This window comes from Xenia sp. Carnegie-2017, unplaced genomic scaffold, assembly GCF_021976095.1.
Source record: "Xenia sp. Carnegie-2017 unplaced genomic scaffold, XeniaSp_v1 HiC_scaffold_14, whole genome shotgun sequence".
Taxonomy (NCBI): Eukaryota; Metazoa; Cnidaria; class Anthozoa; order Malacalcyonacea; family Xeniidae; genus Xenia; species Xenia sp. Carnegie-2017.
In genome coordinates, this window is record NW_025813447.1 from 3,957,316 (window position 1) to 3,963,331 (window position 6,016).

The window sequence follows — 6,016 nt, forward strand, 5'->3', positions numbered from 1 at the left end:
TATGAAAATGCGTGAATTATAGTCATTTTGTGAAAAGAAGTAAAAATGTTTGAAAATGCAAAAATTATAGTCTTTGCATGTAAAAATGTTAAAATTTTGTTAAATTTTTGTAAAAAAGTATGAAAATTTCAGAAAATGCACGAATTTTAGTCTATGTGTGAAAACTAAAGAAAATTTGTAAAATGCTTGATTATGTGAAAAATGCTGAAAAATGCCTGAAGTCTTTGTGTGAAGAATTTTTAAAATTTGTGAAAATGCATGAATTAGAGTCTGTGTGAAAAAATGTTAAAATTTGTAAGAATGCATGAATTATAATCTTTTCGAAAAAATAGTTAAAATTTTGAAATTCCATAAATTATAGTCCTTGTGTGAAAATTTATGAAAAAGTGTGAAAATGCATGAATTATAGTTTTAATGTGAAAAAATGTCAAAATTTGTGAAAATGCGTGATTTATAGTCCTTGTGTGAAAAAGTTTAATATTTTGTGAAAATGGATGAATTAGAGTATTTTCGTGAAAAATGTCAAAATTTGTTAAAACGCATGATTTATAGTCTTTTCTTAAAAAATACTTAAAATTTTGAAATTCCATGAATTGTAGTCTTTGTGTGAAAAAATGTAAAAATTTGTAAAATTCCATGAATTATAGTCTTAGTGTGAAAATCTGTGAAAACTTGTGAAAATGCAAGAATTATAAACTTTGTGTGAAAAAATTTAAAAATTTGTGAAAATGCATGAATTTTGGTCTTTTCGTGAAAAATGTTAAAATTTGTGAAAGTGCACGAATTATAGTATTTGTTTGAAAAAATGTCAAAATTTGTGAATGTGCATGAATTATAGTCTTTGTTTGAAAAAGTGTGAAAATTTGTGAAAATTTTCTGAATTATAGTCTTTGTGTAAAAAAGTTGAAAAACTTGGGAAAATGCATGAATTATAGTCTTTTCGTGAAAAATGTTAAAATTTGTGAAAGTTTACGTAAACCTTCCAATCACCAATGACTATTCCCCAACTCTGTTTCATCCACTTTTATCGTTGCAATTCTATAACTTCTTTCTTTGTTATTTCATTTTCTTCTTGCACATTTCCACTCCATGTCTAAAATCCAATGCATTCATAGCTGAAAATTATTTCGCAAATTTAATTATCCCAAAACTATACATTTCATATGCAACTTTAAAGTAAACAACGACACAGCTTTTGAAACTTTGTAAACGTCGCTTATTTAATAATCTTTACAAAAGATTAATACAAAACATTTACAAACCTCCACATATCAAACAACTCCAACATTTAACAGTCGTAATCCTCACAATCACAAAACCTTGCTTCTGTCACATACTCCACCATTTCCTATTGCTTTTTCACATCACGTCACCCGATCCTAAGCACAAAGATACATATTACAATAAAAATGTTCAAAAACACATCCTATAATTTAACAACGAGCTTCGGGACTTGCATTACGTCTTTAAACGTATTATTCCTGTCTATTAACTGACAATCACCAATTTTTTGACCTGGAAATAATTAAATCACAACCACCTACTTCCAAAATAACAAGAAACTTTCATTTACAGTACTCTACAGCACGCATGAAAACGCTCTAATATGTTCACAGTTTATGAAGCACTGACTAGAACATTTCTCAAATCGTCCTATTGCAAACTAATACCATGATAGTAGCTTCAATTCGTGATGACAAGCACTCAAAAGCTTTATGAGATAAATTGAAGTCTGCTAAATATTCTTCGGCTTTTCACTACGTTTAATCATTAATTTATTTCACCACCATCCTATTACTTATGATGAAACACTTCATGTCTACCTTTAAATCTACCTTAATTTACCTTATGTCTTCCTTTATGCATGTCTACATTTGTGTCTATCTTTTTTGTCTACATTTATGTCTACCTTAATGTTTATCTTAATGTCTTCCTTTATGTTTACCTTTATGTCAAACTTTACGTCAACCTTAATGTCTAACTTTATGTCTACCTTTATGTCTATCTTTATGTCTATCTTTATGTCTTTATGTGTACTTTTATGTCTATATTTTTGTCTACCTTAATGTCTATCTTTATGTCTACCTTAATGTCAACCTTCATGTCTACCTTTATGTCAACCTTTATGTGTACATTAATGTCTACCTTTTTGTCTACCTTTATGTCTAACTTTATGTCTACCTTTATGTCTACCTATAGGTCTACCTTTATGTCTACCTTTTTGTCTACCTTTATGTCTATCTTTATGTCTACTTTTAAGCTTACCTTTATGAGTACTTTTAAGCTTACCTTTATGTCTACCTTAAAGTTTACCTTTATGTTTATCTTCATGTCTACCTTTATGTCTACCTTTATTTCTACCTTAATGTCTACCTTTATGTCTACCTTTATGTCAACCTTAGTGTCTACCTTAATGTCTTTCTTTATGTTTACATTTATGTCTACCTTTATGTCAACCTTAATGTCTACCTTAATGTCTTTCTTTATGTTTACCTTAATGTCAACCTTTATGTCTACCTTTATGTCAACCTTTATGTGTACATTAATGTCTACCTTTATGTCTACCTTTATGTCAACCTTAGTGTCTACCTTAATGTCTTTCTTTATGTTTACATTTATGTCTACCTTTATGTCAACCTTAATGTCTACCTTAATGTCTTTCTTTATGTTTACCTTTATGTCTATATTTTGTCTACCTTAATGTCTATCTTTATGTCTACCTTAATGTCAACCTTTATGTCTACCTTTATGTCAACCTTTATGTGTACATTAATGTCTACCTTTATGTCTACCTTTATGTCAACCTTAGTGTCTACCTTAATGTCTTTCTTTATGTTTACATTTATGTCTACCTTTATGTCAACCTTAATGTCTACCTTAATGTCTTTCTTTATGTTTACCTTTATGTCTATATTTTTGTCTACCTTAATGTCTATCTTTATGTCTACCTTAATGTCAACCTTTATGTCTACCTTTATGTCTACCTTTATGTCAACCTTTATGTGTACATTAATGTCTACCTTTATGTCTACCTTTATGTCTAACTTTATGTCTACCTTTATGTCTACCTCTATGTCTACCTCTATGTCTACCTTTATATCTACAATTTATTTCTACCTTTATGTCTACCTTTATTTCTACCTTTATGTCTACCTTTACGATAACCTTTATGTCTACCTTTATGTCTACGTTATCTTTTGGGTGCGTTTATGTCTATTTTTATGTCTTATTTGTAACTTAGTGACTATCTTTATGTTTAATTTTGTGTTCTCCTTTATGTTTACTTTTATGAGCACTTTTATGTCTACGTAGCTCATTTCGAGATATACCCACGAATGTATAGTTACATATACCATAGTTTATTTAGAGAAGTACCCACCAATGTATAGTTACATATACCATAGTTTATTTAGAGAAGTACCCACCAATGTATAGTTACATATACCATTGTTTATTGAGATAACTACCCAACAATGTATAGTTACATAATTAAAGTTTATTTAGAGAAGTACCCACCATTGTATATTTACATATACCATTCTTTATATAGAGAACCACCCAACATTGCATGGTTTCACAGATCATAATTTTAACTACCGAAGCTTATTGACCAAATCATCACGCCCATAATTATAATAGATTTGCGTCTCAAGTAAGCAAATATTCTCGTTCTTTTATCTTGATCCATATCATGTAACCTTTTATGTATTTTATCTTTCGCATAAATATCATACTTCTTCAACATTTCACGTGACAAAGGATCAACTCCAGTGGTTGGACTTGATTCCTGCAAAATATAAATAAAGGAAGGCTGAATTATAAAGGTAAATCTTACATCATTACGAAAAAAGTGTTTGAATGTAATGATGATTGACAAGGCTAGAAAATATCTGGCAACGTAATTGACTAACTTTCCTGTCCCTTCCTCCATTACAGATCATAACAGACAACGTATGTCTACAATATGATATTATTTACTATCGATTCAATATGAAACATACCATTTCAATTTCTTCATTGTTATTGTTTTTGTTGCCTTTTTGCTCTCAGCTTGGATGATATTTTATGAGACTTTCAAAAGAAAACTTTGCGAGAAGCTGGACCTGCAAAAGTACATTTATGAATTATTGCGAATTGTGCATGCGCTAAATCATGAAAGGTTCACACTAAAGTCTACACTATTACAAAGAGCAATCATCAACCTCCATCTACACTTTCCTAAATTCATGATCAAAGATTTCCACATGCATTGTAAGCTGCGACGTAATTGTAAGCTCCCCAGATCCAATTGAAATTTTCAAGTTCATACTTGTTGAGAATGTATAAAAATTTACTGCTTTAGTTTTTCAAGAACTTAAAATCTCTTACGTTTAAGTGGTGCGTATAATCCAATGAAACATGGCTCTAAATTAATTAAGACTAATTTCCAGTCCAATAAAATACTATACAATAAGTAAGCATTTAAAACTTTATACAATATTTTATACTTCAACCTATTAAAACTTACACAATTTGAAAAATATACCACAACAGTTAATAGAATATGCTATAAGAATTAATATCTTTAAAAAAATATACTACAGCAATTAATAAATGTGAAAATGCACCTGCATTGGATCAAGAAGGTCTCACAAAATGTCAAAATGTCAAATCAAAATGACAAATCGAGCTAAAACACACCAAAGCACTTCATTAAAACCAAAGTAGCATTTTGCCAAGTTCTTGTCCGGATACATGATCGTAGTTAGTATGATATCTTCGTTTTCTGAAAAATTCATACATGAGTCGTAACATGATGTATGAGCTATGGTTTTTTTTGTGGGTATGCACGAATGGAATGGTATGAAATATGAGGATGTATTGTGTTATGTGGGTATTCACGGAAGGAATGGCATGAAATATGCGGATAAGCTGTAGTAAGTAAGTATGTACGGGTAGAATAGTATAATATATATCAGGATATAGTGTATTGTGTGAACTTTTAGTGGTATTATGTTGTGATAGTGGTGTGTTAGGACACAGGCAATATTCGCTGTATATAATAAGCTAGAAACAACATACCACATATCTGTAGAAAAGTAACAATACCAGCCTTATAGAGATTGAAAAACCTTGCTCTTCCATGCCTTCATGAATGCTCACTCCATCATCATCATTCATCTGAGAAATGTAAAAAGACATCGCCCATATAATCCCGACCAACTAGACAAACAGATAAAAATTTTAATTAAGAATTGTTTTCTTGAAGACAGGATACTATAAATCAATAAAATAAAAAACACGATTACCTTATCTAGATATCTAATCATATATGTTCATGTTTTGTATTTAATGTTATAAAATTCACGGTTGCCTTCTCTACATATCTAATCAAATGTTCATGTTTTCTATTCAATTATATAAAATACACCATTGCCCTCTTTAGATATCTAATCAAATGTTCATGTTGTCGAAATATTGATTTCACCTTGTCGCGTGATGCTGGCTTTTGAAGCTGAAGTCCACCATCCTGTTGTAATAAAACGATTCATAAGGTTACAGGGAAGACCTACCAAATAATAAAAATTATCACATTTTACCATTGACATTGTAGCAACAATTCCAGGCCCGACTATCAATGTCTCTTATGCTCTGCAATATTATGTAATTTTATGTAATATTATACAATACTAGGTAATATTATTGTAATATTTTAAAAATAAATTCCAACTAGTATTTAACTGAACAATGCAACTGTTTTTCTCCTTATGCACCTTTTCTCTATATAATATCCATCATAGATCACCATCTTTCTCCACTCATGGTGCAAAACCCCATAAAATCACCACTCGGCTACTACTAGTACCAAACCTTCATAAACCACCATTTGCCTCCACTCCTTGCACCGAACCTCCATTGACCTCAATTCAGATTCACGCCTATTGCCAAAACACCACGACCACCACTCAAAGTAACAAACCTCCATTGACCTGCTGTCCGCTCAACTTGTATCTCCAACTTCCAAGGACCACTTTTA

General features: G+C 30.5%; 2 long non-coding RNA genes across 2 annotated transcripts; one reads left to right on the forward strand and one right to left on the reverse strand.

Moving 5' to 3' along the window:
* Positions 1-2,829: 2,829 nt before the first annotated feature.
* On the reverse strand, positions 2,830-3,016 carry LOC124435065. The gene is made up of 2 exons (XR_006944984.1): positions 2,961-3,016; positions 2,830-2,876 (listed from the first exon to the last, which is right to left on the reverse strand). It is a non-coding gene; the product is annotated as an uncharacterized LOC124435065 (long non-coding RNA).
* A 684-nt stretch (positions 3,017-3,700) lies between these two features.
* Positions 3,701-5,722, forward strand: LOC124435064. The gene is made up of 2 exons (XR_006944983.1): positions 3,701-3,824; positions 5,426-5,722. It is a non-coding gene; the product is annotated as an uncharacterized LOC124435064 (long non-coding RNA).
* Positions 5,723-6,016: the final 294 nt, after the last annotated feature.